The sequence below is a fragment of the Cannabis sativa genome, chromosome 7 (genome assembly GCF_029168945.1).
Source record: "Cannabis sativa cultivar Pink pepper isolate KNU-18-1 chromosome 7, ASM2916894v1, whole genome shotgun sequence".
Classification (NCBI taxonomy): domain Eukaryota; kingdom Viridiplantae; phylum Streptophyta; class Magnoliopsida; order Rosales; family Cannabaceae; genus Cannabis; species Cannabis sativa.
In genome coordinates, this window is record NC_083607.1 from 32,027,551 (window position 1) to 32,051,727 (window position 24,177).

Consider the following 24,177-nt stretch of genomic DNA (forward strand, 5'->3'; position numbering starts at 1 on the left):
TTATTAATTAGTAAATCTGATTATATTTAAATGGGTTTTATTTAGGACACAAAACCCAACATTTTCACCAATGAGAGCAATATTAATGTTCTCTCTCCATTTGATAAAATTAGCTCCATTGAGCTTGTTGTCAGTCAATAGTGACACCATGGGATTGTTCACAATCATATTGAATACTACAAATATCAATAAATAGAAGTCAAGTAAGGTCTAATATAAAATCATATTCTGAAATTATTAGCACTTTGAAAGTAGGAATGACAAGTGAAAATACTAAAACATACAATCCTAAAAAATTTCTAAGGTTTTCAACAAACTGATACCAGTGTCCCGTTTAGGCGAGAGTCAAAGATACCATCCATTGAATAGAGTTGTCAGCTCATCTAAAATGACAAACATTCTAGCAACCTTTTATTCGATCAAGATGAGAATCCAGCGTTGTCCCATTTCGGCGAGAGTCAAGGCCATTCTATCTTATGAGCTTCTACCATTGTTTCATACTTTTATAAGTCTTACTCCTAGCAGCCACCATTAAGGTGATCAGTACTAGGATAAAAACATTTACAAATAATACTTATCCTTTGAGATTCTACGGTGTTAAATTGCTAATGAACGTTCATCCATTAGAGATGATTACTCACTAAAACAAGAACTATGAGCTTGTTCGGTAATGTTTTTAAAAGTAGATTTCTATTTTTAATTAAAAAAATGAAAATAAATTCTAAAATTGTGTTCGGTAAGTAATTTTGTTTTTTATTTTTTTAATTCATAATCAAAATTTTTTAGAATTTTAAAAATAGATTTTTGTTGATTTTAAAATTTTTAAAAACACTTTTTTTTCTCTCTCTGGCTTGTCTTCCTCCTCTCTTCACTGTCCGATGATCATCCATGGCTTAGCAAGTAAAGCAAAACTCCCTCTATCTCTATCTATCTTTATGTGTTCTCTCTCTATATATATATATATTTATCTCTCTATGTAGATATGTATCTCAGATTTATTTTATCATTCATTCATTCTCAGATTCAGAGTGTTGTTTTTCAGGTCCACCATGCTAGATCGCCACTGGCCTTCATTATCGGCGGTCGAGTTCATCTTTACCGTTGAGTTCAGCAATAATATTAGTTCCCAGGTACCATAAGTTAATAGAAACTTCACTACTGACATGATTTGGGTGTTTATCTAGTTAATTCCCAAGTACGACAGTGTTTATTCATATTCTCTATGAACCATGAATTTATTTATGTATATACTATTTTAGGTCTGATCTATTTGGGTAATTGAAATTATTAAAAACTTCCATTAATTTATTTGGGAGTAATACATTTCCAACCCATTTTTGTTCCATAAACCTTTTCTTTCTTTAATTTCTGGTTTGTATTTTTGGTTAATTTGTTTTATAATCTTAGGAAGTGCAAACCCCATTTTCATAATCACAAAATAATATTTCATTATTGTTTTCTTGTATGGTGTTGTGATTGGAGCATTGGGTAATAATGGATTCATTAATCAAGTTGAACTTGTTCACTCATACTTGAAAAGTGAAACTGAATCACTGTTCCGTTGAAAATATTAGTTTAAGATTTACGCGATTGAGATTTTTGGAATTGCAAATTTAAATTAACTTCTTGTTTAACTATTTGGTCTCCTCTCACATGTGCTTTTGGTGACAAGTTTGTAATTTAGGTCCTGTGAACAAAATGACATTTTGACATATTGAAAAGGGTTACTTTCTCTGTTCCTTTCTCTCTATGCATAAATTTATGTATGCATATATCTCCAAATTTGATTCTTGTTCTATCAACGTGATCTTCTTTTTAGTAATTGACAAGTGATATTATGATAATATTTGTTGAAATCTTCTCTTCTTTTAATAATAGACAAGTGGTATTATGATGAATGTGCTGAAATCTTTTCTTTTTTTTAGTAATAGACAAGTGGTATTATGATGATATGTGCTAAAATCTTTTCTTATTATTAGTAATAGACAAGTTGTATTATGATGATATGGCAATAGAGGTTTTATGTATCAACTTTGAGGTTTTTCCCATATAAGTTTTATTAATAATGAACTACTATTTTTTTTTTCTGTTCTTTTACTTCATTTATCGAAGAACTATATCTGTGGTTTGAATGAAATATTATGATAGACCTCCCGTGGCGTATGTGTATGCTCGTAGGAGTAGGAAGTCTAGCATGGGGTCTACCACAGGGAATAATGTGGTTGTGTAATTCTGTTTGGGAGTTTTGTTTGGGTGTAGCTAAGGCTCATGGGAGTCTCGTTGGGATTATATATAAATAATAGAATTTTGTAGTGAGAAGGCAAAGAGCATTTTTCTAAGGAAGGCTTGTAAGGAGAGACCAGGCTCTCCATTTGCCTGGGGATTAATTACAGCAGAGTTTCTTTTTTCATTACTTCTTTTCATCTACTTTCTGTTGGGTTTTATGCCCTAAATAAAACTCATTTCAGTATAATCAGATTTACTTATTAATAAAGATCAGAAATAACATTTAATGTTGCATGGTTCACATGATTTATTTTATGATTATATAGTTATAATGTATGAATTCTATTTAAGTCCAGAACATATGAATTTGTTAATGATTATAGTGTTGTGAACACACTGGAATATAATTTTAATTATATGTTCGAAAGTTTATTCCCTAATTTGTCAGTTCACTGGATTTAGACTGACATGATAATCAGCGATAGGTATTCTTACACCTTGGATAAGTGTTATGTCCTTTCCAGGGCATTTGCAAAGTTTGTTGGGTTTTATGCCCTAAATAAAACTCATTACAATCTGATTAGTTATCAATTTAGAAGTGAAGTATGTTTACATGTATGTTACATGTTTATGGTTTAATACATATACTTGATATATGCACAAAATCAGTTAAATCCAGAACCTATAGTTATTCACAATTACAGTATCGTCAATACAGTGGAATGTGATTGTGATTATTTGATTCAAAAGATTTGGTCCCTGTTCATCAGTGTTTTGGATTTACACTGATGTGATAATCAGCGATGAAGTATACTTACACTTGGAGTAAGTGTTATGTTCTTTTCAGAACATTGGCAAAGTATACTGGTTTCGAATGCATGGAGTATGCATTGGACTGGACCGATATTGAACTTGGTTAAAGATATCGTAAACTTACCGTTGTATCTTTCCAAGTCAATGTCAGAATTTGATCTTAGATTAAGAGAATCTAAATCCTGATATGCTTAGGCTCAATCTCAGGAGTGTTATTCTTGTTCTTTGATTTATTAGTTAAAGCCTGCTTTGAGTCAGGATAATACATATATTTTGGGAACATGATAGCATAACTGAATGGGAGTGCTAAACATAAATATGGAAATCTATAGCTTCTACTGGTGTATAGAAGTAAAGTGATGATTCCTTTTGAGCTTAGTTAAATAGAAGTAAATGGATGAGCTCTTGTTTCAGTGACTATATATTAGATCACTAAAACATCATTTACAGGTAACTAAGTGTTCAAATGGGCAAAATACATTGAGCGGTGTAAACGGTAAATTGGTCCCGTCTCGATGTAAATCATCTATATAGAGGATCTCTAAATCACATTAAGATTATAATAATGGTTAAATGAGATAGCATATTGATATCGTGAAACATATGATATGCTCTATATAAGTCTGAGAGTGCAATTCCAAGTTCTAAGAGTTGATTCAACGAGGAATTAATAAGTTAAGGATTTACTTGGTAAATCGGTTCAACTTATTGGAAGCTCAGAATATAGATCCATGGTCCCCATTCTAGTGTAGACTATACTGTTTGTAAGACTCTATAATTGATTTATGATTAATCAATTATAATTCTAAAAGTTAGACTATGTCTAATTTGTGAATTCTCACAGTTTAGGGATGAAATTGTAAATAAGAGGGTTTCTAGGTTTAATTATTAATTATGAGACTTTGCATGTCTGAATTAATAATTAATTTTAAATGGCAATATTATTTAATAATCTATTTTAGTTATTAAATAATTGGTTTTGGCATTTAAATGATTAGAATTGGAAAAATGGCATTTTTGGAGAAATAGAAATAAAATTGAGGAAACTGCAAAATCCATGTGAGGCCCATTCACACCATGGCCGGCCACATCATTGCTTTTTCCCAATTATTATTTTCAATTTAATTTGTCATTTAATTCCTAATCAAAGCCTAGCCTAAATAGGAAAGTGGTGAATCACACTAAATAAGGCAGTTATTCAATTACAGAGTAAAAGAGGAAACTGTTTATTTGGAAAGTTGTGATCTTCCCTTTTCCTATTTATAGCAGCCCCTCTCCTCTCTTTGTATGCATGTGTTTGCTTGAGAAAACTTTGCTTTGCAAAGTGTGTCACACGAAATCAAGAGAGAAAAACAAGAGAGAAATTTCGAAATCCCTAGTGAGAGAGAAGTGCCCACACACATCATTCAGTATCTCATCATAGTTTGGAAGACTGTGAAGGATCACATCCAACTGAAGAACTTTCGGGCTCAGATCTTGATTATACTCTGCTACAGACAGGAATCAAGGGTTAGAGATCTGAGTGGAAGGAGACATTAATTCCGCTGCAATCACTGTAAGTTATTCTTAACTTTTATGTGTTTAGTTCATCGTTTTAGAAGTTCAATATTAGGTTGTTAAATCAACATACTTGCAAATAGATCTAAGATCCTGGATAAATATAATACCAACAAAGTTTACCAGCATCGGATGTATGGAGTATACATCGGAAGGGACTGATATTGAACTTTGATTAGATATATTAAAATTTACCATAATATCTATTTAATTCAATATCACCCGTTGATCCTAGATTAAATGATCTTAATCCTGATATGTTTAGGTTCGATCTCAAGAGTATTATACATGTTCTTTTTTTTTTTTTTTTTTTTTGTAGGGTAACCGATACAGGTTAAAATAACAAAGGTAACAAAGTTACACAACCAGAGGAGAATTTTCTTCCATCTATAATAGTTTATTGTCTATCCTAAGAGCATGCAGAGATACCCTAGGAGAGCTAGACAATAAAACCATAATATCAGAAAAGAAAACCTCAAAACTGAGAGTTGTCACTTCCGAACCACTAGTAAAACACCTGCAAAATAAAGAGAAATTAATTAATACATAATGAATATTTAATAAAAAAATGAAATTTCCCTTATAAATAAAATAAAATAAAATATGAAATTTTATATAAATAGTCACATAGAATTCTCTGACGTAGATACTTATCTATTTTCATCTCCATTCCTGACGGTGATTACACTTACAAAATTAAAACTAGCCATACTGGCCTTACAAAACCAAAAACTAGCCATACTAGCCTTACAAAACAAAAATAGCCATACTGGCCTTACAAAACCAAAACTAACCACATTGGCCGTACAAAGAAAACTAGCCACATTGGCCATACAAAAAAACTAGCCACATTGGCCTTACAAAAACAATAAAAACAAACCATTTACAAAACTAGATATATTGCCTTACAAAAACCAAAAAACACGTGCCATAAAAACTAAAAAACCATATTAGTCATAATTAAAATAACAATATTGATAATTCCAATACCTTTAAATTAATAAAGACAATTTGACTCATAAAAAGAGCAACTACAATAGAGAACTTTTTGTAATGTACATAAAAGAAAAGAAAATCATGTAACTAAGATAATAAAAAATCATAAATAATCTAAATCATATTTAAAGGTCAATACAAAAAAGCCACCACTCAAGCAATTACATAAATTGTAATTAAAGACTTTAACAGATAAAAATAATTAATAAATTAATGATAAAAAACTTACTGTAATGTAAATAAAAGAAATGAGAAAATAAATAATAAAAATAATAAAGATCATAAATAAGGACTTAAAAGAAGAAAATATAATTAATAAATTAATGACCAAAAAATCCACTAACCTTAAATACAATAAAACAATAAAATTAAATCATTAATAGCTTTATGAAAAACAAAATCATACATTTTAAGTAAAAAATACTAGTAAGAAGATCTAAAATATTACACTGAATTATAAATGGTAAGAAAAAATAAAGTGATAATGTAAAAATAAATTTCATTTAATGTAATTTAATGAGTTTCGTAAATCTTTTCCTAAAAAAGTATCATATATAATAATCAAAATCAATTAAGATATTGAAAATAAAATTGAAGTCAATCACGAGATAAAATTGGCTCAACCATTAAAATGCAATCAAATTCTTAAATTAAATATATCATTAAAGATAAAAAGTCAAAAACCTATTAAGTAAAATTAGCCTAGTAAAACCTAATATATTATAAAAGCTATTAAATTACAAAAAAAGTAATTATACTCTTTAATTTGAAAGAAAGTCAAAAACAAACATAGGAAAAAAGTCGTAAATAAAGAGAATATAATTACTATTTAAAAAATAAGAGAACAAATTAATCTTAATAAATTGACTTTTATCACATTAAAAGACTAAATAAAAGAAAAAATAAAACTAATAATCTGACAATTAAAAACTAATTGTAAATATGTTTATAAATAGAAAATTTTAAATATGCTATAATTATAATTACCATAAAAAAATAAAAGTCAAATTTATTTCTTGATTTGGAACAAAAGAGTCAAAGTTAGGCCCAGCGTAATGGGAATATAAAAAAAACTTGTTTGTTTGTTCCACATTGCTCATGTGTGAGTGATTTATGGAATTTTTACACCTAGTAGCTACCAAGTCTTCACCAGATGATAGGATTTTTGTAATTGGATAAATGTTACATTTATCAAAAAAAAAAAAAAAAAAAAAAATATAACACTCTTAAGTGATAAGACCTTAATAAAAAAATACAAAATTATAAAAGCTTTACAAATCAAATATTAAAAATATAAAATACTTCTGAATCTGTTTTGACTTCGGTACAAGAAGAAAAATGAAACTATTACATAAAATGTGTCTCATAAAATTAGAGAACAGATTGAGACATGAAATAAGAAAAACCATACACTAAGAACAACAAAGAAACCCTAATATCAACATAACAATACAAACTCAGATTCAGACATAGTTCATGAAAGAACAAAAGCCCACAGATCAAAGTAGCAGTAAACCAAAGAAATAAGAACACAACTTTCTACGACAAAGATAACAACAAAGAGCGAAACTTATACTTTTCCATTAATTCTCCACAATCAAATAAATAATCCAACCAACAAAAAAATATTGTTCTTTGAATTTGAAGAATAGTAGCATACGACTCAATCAGTAGATAATTTCAAGATGTCACAATTATCAGTTTTTTATTGTCAATTTTTGTTAATGGTAGCAAATAAGAAATCAAAAATCCAACAAAAAAGAAAGAGATAAAAAAATGGAACCAGATCCAGATGCAAAATATATATATAATATGGAAAAATCAACTTAGCATGACTAACCTCAATCACCACATAGAAGCTGAGAGAGTTTGACAGAGGGAGGGTAGAGATCGTAGTCTACGGTGTGTGGGTATGACCGTGAGTGGTTGTTTATGAGCACTTTTCATCGTTTGGGATAGATATGAATCTTCATTACGCTCAAGAAAATAAATGGTTTTACTGTGTGGGTATGACCGTGAGTGGTTGTTTACGCTCAATTTTTGTTTTGTATTAGCAAAGAGAGAGTCATGAAGTTTGAACCAATGAAAAGGCAACAAGAGAGATTTCACACTTGGCTGCAGTTGGCAATACTATTGCATGCCTTCTACCACTTGTTTATAAATTATACATGTTCTTTGATTTATTAGTTAAGCCTACTTTTGGGTCAGGGTGATACGTACATTTTGGGAACATGATATTATAATTGAGTGGGAGCTTGGCTAAACAGAGTTAAATGGTGGAGATCTCATTTCACTTCGCTGAAATATCATTTATACGGAGCTAAGTGTTTTAAGGATAAAATATATTGAAGGTGTAACGGTAACTTAGTGCCTATTCAATGTAGATCATCTATTAGAGGATCATTGATCAAATTAGGATTATAACAATGGATAACTAATGACGTATATATATCGTGGAACATATAGAGCGTTCTATATACTGAGAGTGCAATTCTAAGTTCTATGCGTGGATTCAACGAAGAATTAATAAGTCAGTGAATTTAAGATATAAATTCTTGATCTGCTTATTGGAAGCTCGGATATATAGACCCATGGTCCCCATACTAGTTGAGACCATACTGCTTGTAAGACTCAGTTAATTAATTTTGATTAATCAATTATAATCCTAAAGTTAGACTATGTCTAGTTTATAAATTTTCACTAAGCAAGGGCGAAATTGTAAAGAAAAGAGAATTCTAGGTTTATTTATTAATTAAGAGACTTTATATATCTAATTAATAAATATATTAAATGAAATATTATTTAATAATTAATTTTTAGTTATTAAATAATTAGAATTTGCATTTAAATGGTTGAATTTGAAAATTGGCGTTTTTGAGAAAATGAGATGCAGAAATGATAAAACAGCAAAATTGCATAAGTGAGGCCCATTATCCAAAGCCCAGGCTGGCCACTATTGTAGGCTTTTATCATTTATTTTTTCATTATTTTAATGCCAAATAATTCTAACTTAAACCTAGGTGGTTACCTATAAATAGGTAGTAATGGCTTCAGGAAAAAGAAGATACATCTAATTCCTTCACAGAAAATCTTCTAGCCGCCACCTTCTCTCTTCTTTTCTTCTTCTATTTCGAACCTTGAGTGAATGAGTGAGTGCCCACACACATCAAATGGTATCTCAATCATAGTGTGTAAGACTGTGGAAAATCAACCAACAAGAAGGAGAATCAGCATCAAAGGAATGAGAGAAAGAGATCCAGGTTCAGATCTTGGTGATGCTCTGCTACAGAAAGGAATCAAGGGCTAAAGATTTGAGCGGAAGGAGTCATTATATTCCGCTACAACCAATGTAAGGTCTCCTTAAACTCTTATGTGTTTATTTCATTGTTTTAGAATTCATATTAGGATGTTAATGAAACATACTTGTTAGTAAATCTAGATCCTGGTAAAATATTTCTAACACTTTCTTCTCTGGTCTGAATTGATAGGATAAACCTATCAATTGGTATCAGAGCTCCTACTTCCATGGGCCAAAGAAGGATGCTATGTCCGAGATTATCGAAGAAAAAGTTGGGGCTAAGGTCTCCGACCTACGTCAAGATGTGCAAAGGGTTACACAGGGTATGGAGAAGTTACAAGGAGAAATTCAGACCACCATTGAGAGTATCGTAGCCAAACAGATGGAGTCTGTAATGAGCCAAATTTCCCAAATACTCGCACCGTAAATCAAAGTCACTCCTGAAGCGGCAGCCACCAACGCAGATCGACAACGATGAGCCCTCGACGGTAATGGATCTTCGATTGGGGAACCCAGCTCCATCGGAATTCGTCTTGACCAAAACACACAAAAAGCTTCGGCAAACATGGCGGTACCTCCCCTGAACAGCCTAACAGGACCTCCGATACAGCTTGGTTCGTTTTGAAACTCATTCCCGAACGGTCTGGACTACCGCCTCCCACGAATTGAAATTCTGCTGTTCAGCGGCGACAACCCCGACAGTTGGATTTCCCGTGTCGAATGGTATTTTTTACTTACGAAAATGGCAGAGTCGATGAAACTTGATACAACCATTGTTGGCCTTGACAGTGATGCATTATCATGGTTCCAGTGGGAGAACCAACGCCGGCTTATTACTTCTTGGGCGATGCTCAAGCAAATGGTTCTCCTTCGATTCTGAGCGGTACCTATTGGGTCTCTTTCAGAGGAGTTGTTATCGGTGGTCCAAACAGGTACGGTGAAGGAGTACCGTGTCCAGTGGGAGATCTTGGCCTCTCGGGTACCCGACGTACCCGACCATATTTTGGAAGGGGGATTCGTAAAAGGACTCAAAGAAGAAATCAAGGCCACATTGCACATACTGCAGCCCCAGGGATTGGCCCATATCATGGAAACGGCCCAAAGAATTGAAGAGGGCCATCAACTAATGAACTCAGGCCCATTACTTAAGCCCAACTCGTCCAAGCATTCTTTTGGGTCTAGTTCAGTAGCCCGTTCTAATTACTCAAATTTCCCTTCACGAATCCTACCAGCAGTTTCACAACAGCGACCATATTCTCCTTTGTCAGTTAGCACGGCTTCAATGACATCCAAGATTAGAAGCACTCGATCAGCCACCGGCACCTCTTACAAACGGTTGACCGAGGCGGAGTACCAAGAGAAACATTCTCGGGGGCTTTACTTTATATGTGACAAGAAATTTCACCCTGGCCGAGAATGTGAACAGAAGCTCCTTCAAATTCTTCTTACTGCAGACGAAGAAGAATTGGATTCACCCGATGAAAACCCTCCTCTCTCACCAGATTCAGGCGAGACACTGGTCACCGAAGAGACTCTCGCCACCCTTTCTCTGAATTCTCTAGTTGGCCTCTCCACCGCCAACACCATGAAATTGGCTAGCCAAATCGGCAATCAAACCGTCACTGTACTAATCGATAGCGGAGCAACCCACAACTTTGTTTTAATGGAAGTTTTTGCGGCAGTAGGCCTGCCCATATCGGCCACCACTTGCTATGGGATACTTCTGGGCACCGGTGGCAAGGGGAGAACTGAGGGAATTTGTTCTCAAGTGGAGCTTGATTTGGGAGAAATTCAGGTCATCACAGATTTCCTTCCATTAGAATTGGGGGGCGCAGATGTTATTTTGGGGATTAAATGGCTGGAAACTGAGAAATATGCAAGTCAATTGGAAAATGATGGTGATGAAATTCGAAATGGCGGGAACATGGGTGACATTGCAAGGGGACCCGAGCTTATGTAAGTCACCCATCTCTTTGAAGGCTATGTTGTTAACAGTCGAAAAAGGAGTCGAGGCATATATGATTCATGTCGGGGCATTGTCCGTGGCTGAGGATCAACACCACTCACCGATCCCTGCTCCTATTAGTCAGCTTCTGGAGCAATACGAAGATGTTTTTGAGCTACCACCAGGGCTGCCTCCACAACGCCAACGGGACCATACCATCACCTTAAAGCCAAACACAGGGCCCATATCGGTGCGTCCTTACTGCTATGCCCAGATTAAAAAAGGTGAGATTGAGAAGATGGTTCGAGAGATGCTCCGTATTGGCATTGCTCAGCCTAGCACTAGTCCATTCTCTAGCCCGGTTTTATTGGTGAAAAAGAGAGATGGCAGTTGGCGATTTTATGTGGATTACTGAGCTTTAAATCGAGCAGCCGTGGCAGACAAATTTCCCATTCCTGTTATTAATGAGCTACTTGACGAACTTCATGGTGCCACCGTTTTTTCCAAACTAGATTTGAAGTTTGGGTATCATCGAATTCGTATGGCACCTGGAGATGTGGAAAAGACAGCTTTTCAGACTCATGAGGGGAATTAAGAGTTTCTAGTCGTGCCTTTCGGCCTCACCAATGCCCTGGCCACCTTTCAAGCTCTCATGAATGAGGTATTTTGCGATTTCTGAGGTCATTGTGTCTTGGTTTTCTTTGATGATATTCTTGTGTATATCCCTTCTTTAGCAGCTCATGCAACTCATCTTCGCTTGGTTCTCGACCGACTCCGTCACCATCGCGTGTATGCCAACAAGAAGAAGTATCTTTTTGCTCAAGCTCAAGTTGACTATTTGGGCCATGTGATATCCGCCAAGGGGGTTGCAGTCGATCCAAGTAAGATTGAGGCGATGCTTCGATGGCCCACTCCATCCACCATTAAGGACCTACGGGGTTTTCTAGGTCTTACCGGCTATTACTATAAGTTTGTACAAGGATATGGTAGCATTTCCCGTCCTCTCACGGATCAGCTTAAAAAGGATGCTTTTTCCTAGTCCTCCTCAGCTCAAATGGCCTTTGAACGATTGAAGGAAGCCAGTTCCAGTTTTAGCTCTTCCTAATTGCTCCATTCCGTTTGTACTTGAGGCTGATGCTTCCGCTATGGGGCTTGGCACGGTTCTGATGTAAAATGGGCGTCCCATCGCCTATTTCAGCCGCACTTTGTCCCCTCGGGCCCAATCCAAGTTTTTCTACGAAAGAGAATTGATGGCCATTGTCCTAGCCATTTAAAAATGGCGCCTGTATTTATTGGGCCGCAAGTTTCTTGTTCGCACTGATCAAAGAAGCTTAAAATACTTTTTGGAACAACGTGTGGTCTCCTTAGAACATCAAAAATGGCTCACTAAGATCTTGGGGTATGACTTTGATATCCAATACAAACCTGGTTTGGAGAACCGCACCGTAGATGCATTGTCTCATGTTTCATCTGAGGTCTCCTTGGCTGCTATTTCAGTTCCGGGTGTGTTTTCTACTACTGATTTACAAGCTACTATTGTAGCTGATCCCGATCTTGCTAAGATCATGTCAGACATCGCTCGGGGTCAAGATTGTGGGGGTTTTTCTGTCACTCATGGTTGTCTCACTTTCTGTGGACGATTAGTATTGTCGGCCGCCTCCCCATCTATCCCACTCTTACTGCAAGAGTACCACAACAGCAAAATGGGGGGCCATTCTGGGGTTTTCAAAACATTCCAGCGTCTTGCTGCTGATTTTTATTGGCGAGGAATGCGCAAAGATGTTCAAAACTTCGTTGATGAATGCTCGGTTTGTCAACAAAATAAATACTTAGCGCAATTGCCGGCGGGTTTGCTTCAGCCCCTTCCCTTCCCCGAGCAAATGTGGGAAGACATATCCACGAATTTTATCGAGGGCCTTCCGACGTCTAACGGCTTTGCTTCTATTTTTGTGGTTGTGGATCGTCTCACTAAGTATGGACACTTCATTCCTCTCCGTCATCCCTTTTTAGCCATCACCGTGGCAGCGGTGTTTGTCAAAGAAGTAATCAAACTCCATGGCTTTCCTCGCTCTATTGTGTCTGACTGAGACAAAAAATTTTTGAGCTTGTTTTGGAAAGAACTATTTCGTTTACAAGGCAGAACTTTGAAGCATAGTACCGCTTATCACCCTCAATCGGATGGCCAAACGGAGGTGGTCAATCGCTGTCTCGAAACTTATCTCCGTTGCTTTGTCAGTTTCAAACCTACTCAGTGGGTCAAATGGTTGCCTTGGGCCGAATATTGGTACAACACTTTGTTGGAAATTATTTTACCAGGATCTAGATTTACTAACAAGTATGTTGGATTAACAACCTAATATGAATTCTAAACAATGAAAATAAACACATATAAAGTTAGAAAACCTTACAGTGGGTGCAGCGGAATAATATGACTCCTTCCGTTCAGATCTCTAGCCCTTGATTCCTTTCTGTAGCAGAGCATCACCAAGATCTGAACCTGGATCTTCTTTTCTCCTTCTTTGATGCAGAAATTCCATAGTCTTCCATACTATGATTGAGATACCACTTGATGTGTGTGGGCACTACTCATTCACTCAAAGTTTCGAAATTACAAAGAAGAAAAGAGAGAGAGAAGGTGGCGTGAGAGGCTTTTTCTGAGAGAAACAAAGTGATCAAAGATGTGTGTCTTAGTTTCCTCAAGCCAACACTTTCTATTTATAGAAAACCCTCTAGGTTTAGGTTAGAATTGTATGGCATTAAAATAATGGAAACTACAAATGGTATTTCTCATGCATAGGGCCGGCCATACAAAGGGTATTGGGCCTCACTTTGCAACTTTCCCATTTTGTTATTTTCCATTCCCATTTTCTCAAAAATGTCAATTTTCCAATTTAACCTTTTAAATGCCAATTCTAATTATTTAATAACTTGGAAATAATTATCAAATAATATTGCCATTTAATATATTTATTAATTTAGACATATAAAATATCTTAATTAATAAATAAACCTAAAATCTCTTTTCTTTACAATTTCGCCCTTGCTTAGTGAAAATTCATAAAGTAGACGTAGTCTGACTTTTAGAATTTTAATTGATTAATTAAAATCAATTAACTGAGTCTTACAAGCAGTATGGCCTCAACTAGTATGGGGACCATGGGTCTATATAACCGAGCTTCCAATAAGTCGAACCGAATTTACCAAGTAAATTCCCTAACTTATTAATTCCTCATTGAATCCACACTTAGAACTTGGAATTGCACTCTCAGTCATATAGAAACGTTCTATATGTTCCACGATATAGACACGTCATTAGTTATCCATTGTTATAACCCTAATGTGATCAATGATCCTCTATATAGATGATTTACACTGTACAGGGATTAAATTACCGTAACACCCTACAATGTATTTTATCCTTAAAACACTTAACCCTGTATAAATGATATTTCACCTAAGTGAAATGAGATCTCCACCATTTATCTTCGTTTGGTTAAGCTCGAAGGAAATCATCCTTTACTTCTATTTGCCAAATAGAAGCTATAGATTCCATATTTATGTTAGCGCTCCCACTCAATTGCATTACCGTGTTCCCAAAATGTACGTATCACCCTGATACAAAACTAGGCTTAACTAACAAATCAAAGAACACGAATAACACTCTTGAAATTGAGCCTAACCATATCAGGATTTCGATCATGTGATCTAGGATCAACTTATGATATTGAATTGAATAGATGTTTACGGTAAGTTTCAAAATCTAATTCAAAGTTCAATATCGGTCCATTCCAATGCATACTCCATGCATCCGATACTGGTAAACTTTGCGAATGTCCTGGAAAGGACATAACATTTTTCCAAGGTGTAAGAATACACCTATCGCTGATTATACCATGTCAGTCTAAATCCAGTGTTCTGACAAATCAGAGAATCAACTTTTGAACATACAATAGAGATTATATTTCACTGTGCTGACAACACTATAATCTTTAACCAACTCATATGTTCTGGACTTAAAAAGAATTCATACATTATATACATATAATCATGAAATAAATCATGTGAACCATGCAACATAAAATGTTATTTCTGATCTTTATTAATAAGTAAATCTGATTATATGAAATGAGTTTTATTTAGGGCATAAAACCCAACACACTTCCCATCACACCTCCACTGGGATGACCCCCTTTCGTGCTTTGTATCATCGTGATCCACCACCCATCATCCGATTCGAGCCATCTAGCTCTCGTGTTTTTGCAGTTGAAGAGGTCCTCACTGATCGGGATGCCATTTTAGCCCTACTGAAGCAAAATCTTCTCCGCGCCCAACGACAGATGAAGTCCCAAGCGGACCGTAAGCGTAGGGATGTCCATTTCGCAGTGGGTGATCTGGTGTATGTGAAGCTCCGGCCGTACCACCAGCGGTCCCTCGCCAAACGGCCCAATGAAAAGCTGTCTCCACGGTTCTTTGGTCCCTTTCCCGTCTTAGCTCGCATTGGACCAGCTGCTTACCGCCTTCAGCTCCCTCCCGACTCCTTGATCCATCACGTGTTTCATGTGTCCTTACTGCGTGCGGCTTTGGGGCCTCAACAACAGGCTTCTCCTCGTCCTCTAAGCCTCTCTGCGGACCTGGAGTGGCTGCTCGAACCTGAAGCCTTATTCGCCATTCGGCCTGGCACTCGCAAGACCAACCCTCAAGCCCTCATCAAATGGAGGAACCTACCTGACTTTGAAGCTACTTGCGAGGATTTCTCTGTCATTCAAACCCAATTTCCTCATTTTCACCTTGAGGACAAGGTGCGCCTTCAGGCTGGCGGTATTGATAGACCTCCCGTGACGTATGTGTATGCTTGTAGGAGTAGGAAGTCTAGCATGGGGTCTGCCACAGGGAATAATGTGGGTGTGTAATTCTGTTTGGGTGTAGCTAAGGCTCATGGGAGTCTCGTGGGGATTATATATAAATAATAGAATTTTGTAGTGGGAAGGCAGAGAGGATTTTTCTAAGGAAGGCTTGTAAGGAGAGACCAGGCTCTCTATTTTCCTGGGGATTAATTATAGCAGAGTTTCTTTTTTTCATTAATTCTTTTCATCTACTTTCTTCTCTGGTCTGAATTGATAGGATAAACCTATCATATTACTCCACTGATGATGATTTTGTAACTTGTTCTATTTTTTGATCTATCATAATCTAACTCTATGTGCTTGTTGAGAATATTTGAATTGGCAATTGAGCCCCAAACGTATTATGAAAGGCCAAGACAACCGTTTGAAGATTTTTCTTGTTTGGTCATATCAAAATAACAAGCATTTATTAGTTTGATTAGCTGAAATATAGTCTTACTTTTTTTTAGTTACTGGCTTTAATCATCCTTAATTGTTTTTTTCTCATGTATCTATCTTTTTGGTGTACAATCATTTTGGTCTACTACTTTTAAGTAATAGACAAGTGTTATTTAATGAATTCACTGTTTTAAGAACATGTTATTATATTTCTTAGATTATCTTCTTATGATACCCACAAATATTTTCTGGTCCAAACTATTATTATTAGATTAGATTAGATTGGTTGATTTTAAAAGTAAATTTCTATTTGGAGATTAGATTAGATTACACACACAGATTTTATTTTTTTAAATACTATATGTCAATGTTGTGTATTTGTAATTGCATTGAACCTTTAATATATAAAGTTGAACAATGTTTTTGTCACATTGATGTATTTAATTGGTTTGCACAATTTTTATGCATTTCTTTTGTGTTTAATTGTTATTTATTTTTAAGAATTTTAGGATTAAGTCTTGTAATTATATGTAGATTGAATAGACGGCAGGAACAGATAGTGTGATGTTTATTATCGATAATAACGAAACTTATATTTGGCCTCAAAAATATGAACAAATTTTGAATGCAGAAAAAGACATATTTTGATGGAGATGAAGAAATTCCTAAAGCACAAGATACTACTATAGAAAGCAACTATGAAACTTTGAATGATAGTGTTGAGTTTAGCATTTCAAGAGATCAAATTCGTGAAATGGCTAATGTTCGTGATGAAATTGTCGATTATACGACGAAGATAATGAGTGAAACTTATTAACAATTAGAACTTTTTTAATATTGTTCACCAAGATTGAAAAATTATTAGTTCATATTTCAATTATGATTTTGTCGGTTTTGTTTTATAGATAATGAGTTTCGTGATTTTAAATTATTTGAATTTTTTTTAGATGTTAATGAGTATTTTTTATTTGATTTTTTTATAATTTTTATATATTTGTTTAAAAATAAAAATAAACAATATTCATAATTTTTTATTTAAAAAAAGAAAAAAAAAATCAAAATTTATGTTTTTTGTTTATAAAATTGGAAAATAAAAATGGTTACAGAACACACTTTTATTTTCTGTTTTTAAAATTATAAAACAAAAGTGGTTACAGAACACACTTTTGTTTTCTGTTTTTAAAATTTAAAAACAAAAGTAGTTATAGAACACATTTTTGGTGGCGTTTGGTAACACTGTTTTTTAATTTTAAAAACAGAAAAATGAAAGTAGATTTTTTGTTTTTAAAATTTTACTTTCAAAAAATAAAAATGTATTCTATAACTACTTTTGTTTTTTAAATTTTAAAAACAGAAAACAAAAGAGAGTTCTGCAACCACTTTTGTTTTATAATTTTAAAAACAGAAAACAAAAGTATGTTCTGTAACCATTTTTATTTTTTAATTTTAAAAACAAAAAACATAAATTACGATTTTTTTTTCTTTTTTTAAATAAAAAATTATGAATATCATTTATTTTTATTTTTAAACAAATATATAAAAATTATAAAAAAATAAATAAAAAATACTCATTAACATCTTACAAAAATTCAAGTAATTTAAAATCACGAAACTCATTATCTATAACACAAAACCGACAAAGTCATAATAAAATATGAACTAATAATTGTCTAATCTTGAAGAAAACTATTAAAAAAGTTCTAATTGTTAATTATCTTTCACTCATTATCTTCATCGTCGATTTGCTCTCCATATATGATCAGCATATCAGTGTAACTTTTCTTCACTTGTGCATATAGCTTCTCCTTTATACGCTTCCACGATTACTTTGTAAAGGTTGTAGTATTCTTATTTCCCTTCAAAACTTCTTCTTCCATAAGTTCAATAAAAATTTCTTCATGTTTTTTAGGCCAAACAGAAGCTTCGATATTATCAGTAATAACCACCTCACTATCTGTTCCTGTCATCTATTCAATCTACATGTAATTATAAACCTAATTCTAAAACTTATATAAAACAAAAAACAATAAAATTAATTTAAAAAATTACAAACTAATGAAGCATAATCAAGTGTTGACAACAAGTGTTGGGTATCAATATATAAAGCTCATTAACACATTCAAGCAGAAACTAATCTAATCCAATCCCATCCCAATAAAGTAACAATAGAATTAAGAAAAAAAGAATATAATCATTGTCTTGTTTCTAACAAAACAAAAATTTGCACAATGATTTTCTCAATATAAGACTCATTTTTTTTATTTAAATTTAAAATTGAATAGCATTAATGTATGTCTCTGATCAAGTTCAGTAGTGGTAATAATTTTGAAAAGGAATTACAAAGTGGTATGTATTAGTATTTAAAATCATTTGTTTTTCTATCAATCAGAATTACAGAGTTACTCTTCTGATATGGACAAATTCTTATTTCTCAACAGTCCAAGTCCAAGGTAGCACCATTCCCTATAAACCAATAATCATCATTATCATCAAACAACACTAATCTATTCTAATCTTGCTTGATTGATTCAGATCATTACTCAAAACTAATTAAGCATAGTAATCTTAGATTCCTCTAAGTCTCATGAACATAATAACTAGACACGTTATGAAAATAGTGATGTAGTAGTGATTGTTAATTAGTTAACATATTTACCCTAGTTACTTATTATATTACTCCTTTAAGTGAATCCTAATTCCACTCAACATTAATCATCACAGTTTCAAACCAGTAATAAATAGTTCCAAATTCTTCAAGATTATCTATTGTGTCAATTTCACTATCTTAAACTCATTGATCCTAAAACAATGAGCAGAATGGATGTTGGTTCTAGCATAGCTACCTATGAAACCAAGAAATTGTTCCCTGTTTCCCTAATCACAGTTTCATTGATGCTACAGGCAAAGAAATTCCAACTATTCTACCACAATTGCACCAACGCCACCACTTACATACCTAACAGTATCTACCAAATTTATCTCAGAAGCCTCCTCTCATCTGAAGGGAGGGTTCTAACAAAACAAATTGATGTATTCAAATTCAATGAATGAGTACCAATCGAATCAATTAATGACAAAAAACACTCACATACCCAAAGCTCACTATTTTTTTTTTAATTAAGCAACAAAATCTCACTTCAGATATCAAACCCAAAACTAATTTGAAAGATTAAATCCAAAATCCTAATAAAAGCTAAGAACAATTTTTCTCAAATAAAACCCTAAAATTAAAATAAAATACAAAAAAAAAAAATCATACCTGTAATAGCAAAAAGATCTTTCTCTCTAAGAAACAACTTTCATTATCATGCTCTTCTCATGTTTTCATTTTCGAATCTGAGAACGAAGGAATAACAAACAAAAAAATAGGGAGAGAGAGAGAGAGAGGCGAGATACATAGAGAGAGAGGAAAAGAGAGTCATATAAATATACAGAGAGAGAAAGAGAGCGAGAAGAAGAGACTTACCTGTAATGGTGAAGTTGAAGCCATGGAAACTACTCTGAAGAATGACTAACGAGAGAGAGAAGTAAAAGTGTTTTTAAAATTTTTTAAAATCATCTAAAATGTGTTTTTAAAATTCACTCAATTCTGTTTTTTAATTTTAAAAACAAAAAAAGAAATGGAGTTACCAAACACAATTTTCATTTGTATTTCTAAATTTTTGATTAAAAAAACAAAAAACAATTTTTATAATGGTTACCGAACATACCCTTAATTTCAGAACTACTTACATTAGAATAATTTTCAAAATATATTTTATTTTATTTTATTAATATTTTTTCCACCAAAATTTTGAAATTGCATTTATTTTAATGCAGATAATTTTGAGTTTTTTTTTTTTTGAAAAATAGATTAAAATTTAAAATTTATTTTTAATTAATTTTAGATAACCTTAAATCAAATAAATTTTTCATTAATGATTAATTAAAATAAATGGACTAAAATATATTATATTATAAAATAAAGAAATTAGTTAGTGAAAATCTAGATTGTTATTTCCTGTTTGCTTGAAGTATTTTTCTAGTTATATTTAATTAAATAAAAAATTAATATTTAAGTTGATTTTATTCATGATACTTAAATATTCGATAATTTTCTTAATATTTAATTAAATAGGAAAATTATATTTAGGTTTAAAATTAATTTATTAATTAATTTTGGACCAACATAAATTAGAACAATTTTCAAGGATTTATTTTATTTTATTTTAAGATATTTCAAAAAATGTATTTATTTTTAAATAAAATAAATTTTCAAATTTTGTTATATGTATTTATAGAAAATTAAATTTGTCTTGAAAATTAATTTTTAATTAATTTTGGATCAACTTAAATTAAGTAATTTTCGAAATATTTATTGAGAATTATTACTAAGATGGAAAATAATTTTTTTTTTTTATTTTAGATCTACCTATGTATAATTCAACAAATATTAAATTAAAATTTATATGTAGAATTTTCTAAATTTGTAATTTTAATTAAATAAATATATATTATAAAATCAAAAGATTAAAATAAATATTAGATGAAAATACACTTTAAATAATGAGCTTTATTATAATGATATTCAATCTCGATTGTTAGTTTTACATAGGTGGCGTTTGGTAACGCTTTTGTTTTTTAATTTTAAAAACAGAAAAATGAAAGTAGATTTTTTGTTTTTAAAATTTTATTTTTAAAAAATAAAATGTGTTCTGTAACTACTTTTGTTTTTAAAATTTTAAAACAGAAAACAAAAGTGTGTTCTGTAACCACTTTTGTTTTATAATTTTAAAAACAGAAAATAAAAGTGTGTTCTGTAACCACTTTTGTTTTATAATTTTAAATTTTGTTTTTAAAAAACAATGGAGATTGAATATCCTTATAATAAAGCTCATTATTTAAAGTGTATTTTCATCTAATATTTATTTTAATCTTTTGATTTTATAATATATATTTATTTAATTAAATTTACAAATTTAGAAAATTCTAAATATAAATTTTAATTTAATATTTGTTGAATTATACATAGGTAGATCTAAAATAAAAAAAAAATTATTTTCCATCTTAGTAATAATTCTCAATAAATATTTCGAAAATTACTTAATTTAAGTTGATCCAAAATTAATTACAAATTAATTTTCAAGACAAATTTAATTTTCTATAAATACATATAACAAAATTCGAAAATTTATTTTATTTAAAAATAAATACATTTTTTGAAATATCTTAAAATAAAATAAAATAAATCCTTGAAAATTGTTCTAATTTATGTTGGTCCAAAATTAATTAATAAATTAATTTTAAACCTAAATATAATTTTCCTATTTAATTAAATATTAAGAAAATTATCGAATATTTAAGTATCATGAATAAAATCAACTTAAATATTAATTTTTTATTTAATTAAATATAACTAGAAAAATACTTCAAGCAAACAGAAAATAACAATCTAGATTTTCACTAACTAATTTCTTTATTTATAATATAATATATTTTAGTCCATTTATTTTAATTAATCATTAATGAAAAATTTATTTGATTTAAGGTTATCTAAAATTAATTAAAAATAAATTTTAAATTTTAATCTATTTTTCAAAAAAAAGAAACTCAAAATTATCTGCATTAAAATAAATGCAATTTCAAAATTTTGGTGGAAAAAATGATTAATAAAATAAAATAAAATATATTTTGAAAATTATTCTAATGTAAGTAGTTCTGAAATTAAAATTTTCAACTTAAATATAATTTTCTATTTAATTAAATATTCTGAAAATAACTAATATTTAAGTATCAAAAATAAAATCACTTTAAATATTTAATTTTCAATTTAATTAAATGTATTAGATAAAAGAATCAAATAATTAAGTATAAAAACAACTTAATTATTGATTCTAATTCAATACTAGGAAGAATATTCTAATTTAAGTTGCTCCAAAATTAATTGAAATAATTAATTTTCAACTTAAAAAAATATTTTCCTAATTAATTAAATATTAGAAAATATAATTAGTTACTAGAAATAATTATCTAGAATATATATCATTAACTAAGTATTTTTTTCTAAAATTAACTTTAAAATATTCAATGAAAAATAAATTTCATATATTTTAAAGCTAATTATGTTGCTAATTCAATTTTAATTAGCTTAGACTAATGTAATTAACCTAATACAATTATTTAAATAAGGCAAATGGGTCTTCACAATTTGGGGTGGTTCGTGTGAGGGAGGGCAGGGTTTAGTATGTCGTACCCACTACTATTGGCCCCCTAACTCTCACACAAGGCCCAAAAGAGAGAAATTTAACCATTAAATAAATAATTGTTATTCATTGAATAAGCTCAATACTAATTGGGCCTAAATAAAATTACTTGTAAAATTTTATTTTAGTAACCTAGTCCATTTAATTAATTAAATTAACTTAAATGGGCATCCTATATGGATCTAAGCCCAAAAGCAAACATATAGGCTCACACAGGTCAAATGATTTGGATGGGCCCTATCATGTTACTAGGCTTACACAGATGAAAGAAATTGCAAAATTTACTTGTTACAAATTATTTATAAGATCTATTGACAATTGGACTATGATTAAAATCAGATCATTGGATCTGTCAATGAGTTAATCATAGCAATTTAGATTAAATAAATAATAGGTTTGTCAAAAAAAAATATTGAATAAATAAATAAATAGATAAACAAACATGTAACAGATAACTGGAAAGTAGGTTAAGATATTTCTATTTAAAATTAAAATATTTAAAATATATCTTAACTAGAATTTAAAATTTAAGTTGTTAGAGAATATTTGAAAAAAATATTTAAAATCTAACAAATATCCTAAATTCTAACTTAAATTCAAATATCTAACCAATTTTCAAATTATTAGTTTATTTAAATAATTTAAATTAATTAAATATCTAATAAGATAATATAATATAATATCTTGAATTTAAAATTTAGATATTTATAATATTATATTCTTAATCTTATAATTTAATAAATTAAATATAACAAAATAAACAATTTGAAAAAATAAGATGTTTGATGGTTAGGATATTATTAATTTTATTTAATAATTAAATAAAACAAAATATCCTAAGTTTGAAAATTTTATGGTTAGAAACCCTAAAATTTCGATTCAAACCTAAATTAACAAACTTTTTTAAAATTTCATGTTATTTTGCCAAAAATTAATTTTAATTAAAAAAAATATCTAATAAGATAAAATGTCAAAAAAAAAAAAAACATTTTTCAAATCTTATAATTTAATTTAATAAAATATATTTCAAAAATAACTAATTTTGAAAAACTAATATGGTTAACAAATTTTGAAATTTAAACTAAATTATTTCTAAAATTTATTAATATTTTAATATTAAAATAAGATCATTTCAAATTTTAATAATAAAATAAGTAATATCTGATCTTATAATTAAAATTAATAAAATAATTAAAATTTCAAAATTAACCATAAGGCTATTTTTGTGGAAACAAAAATTCAAATTCAAAGGCTACTAATATCTAAAACTAATTTTAATTAATTAAAAAATTAATAAAAATTAATTTTATTCTGATAATTAAATTTTTAATTGAAAATTTAGATTCTACACAAAATTCTACCAAATTTTGAATTTTGTTCAATGAAAAATAATTTTTGAATCAAAAGATATCACCAAAACAAGATTTCATTATGCGCACACAAGGCTGCATTTGGGCGAGAAAAGGGCTGCTAGCAGCCTCTTGGGGGGCAAACCTCGGTCAGGAGGGGCTTAGGACAACCCTTGTCTGAGTGAATTCGGACAAGGGCGTGTCTGAAGCCGTGTCAGACCCTATTCGTGCACGCACAGCATGTTGCTCGGTTTCAAATATTTTCATCCGAATTCAAAAAAATCATAACTAATTCATAAAAAATCCAAATTGAATTCTCTAAAAGCCTAAATTTATTAATTTTTTGTCTACTTTCCAGTAAAAATATTTTCAGAACGAAAAAAAATAAATATTTTACAACATACATTGCGATTTCCATACAATTATCAAATATACACATAAACCATCATGAAACCATCCAAATCAACAC

At 31.0% G+C, this 24,177-nt stretch overlaps 3 long non-coding RNA genes across 3 annotated transcripts; 1 reads left to right on the forward strand and 2 right to left on the reverse strand.

Moving 5' to 3' along the window:
- The first annotated feature begins 716 nt into the window (after positions 1–716).
- Positions 717–16,887, forward strand: LOC133039830 (uncharacterized). The gene is made up of 3 exons (XR_009688760.1): positions 717–900; positions 1,043–1,130; positions 16,749–16,887. It is a non-coding gene; the product is annotated as an uncharacterized LOC133039830 (long non-coding RNA).
- Positions 4,888–7,602, reverse strand: LOC133039829 (uncharacterized). The gene is made up of 2 exons (XR_009688759.1): positions 7,433–7,602; positions 4,888–5,113 (listed from the first exon to the last, which is right to left on the reverse strand). It is a non-coding gene; the product is annotated as an uncharacterized LOC133039829 (long non-coding RNA).
- A 769-nt stretch (positions 16,888–17,656) lies between the features above and the next one.
- LOC115697152 (uncharacterized) lies at positions 17,657–19,829 on the reverse strand. Its single transcript, XR_009688758.1, has 3 exons — positions 19,584–19,829; positions 19,377–19,453; positions 17,657–18,084 (listed from the first exon to the last, which is right to left on the reverse strand). It is a non-coding gene; the product is annotated as an uncharacterized LOC115697152 (long non-coding RNA).
- Between the last annotated feature and the right edge of the window lie 4,348 nt (positions 19,830–24,177).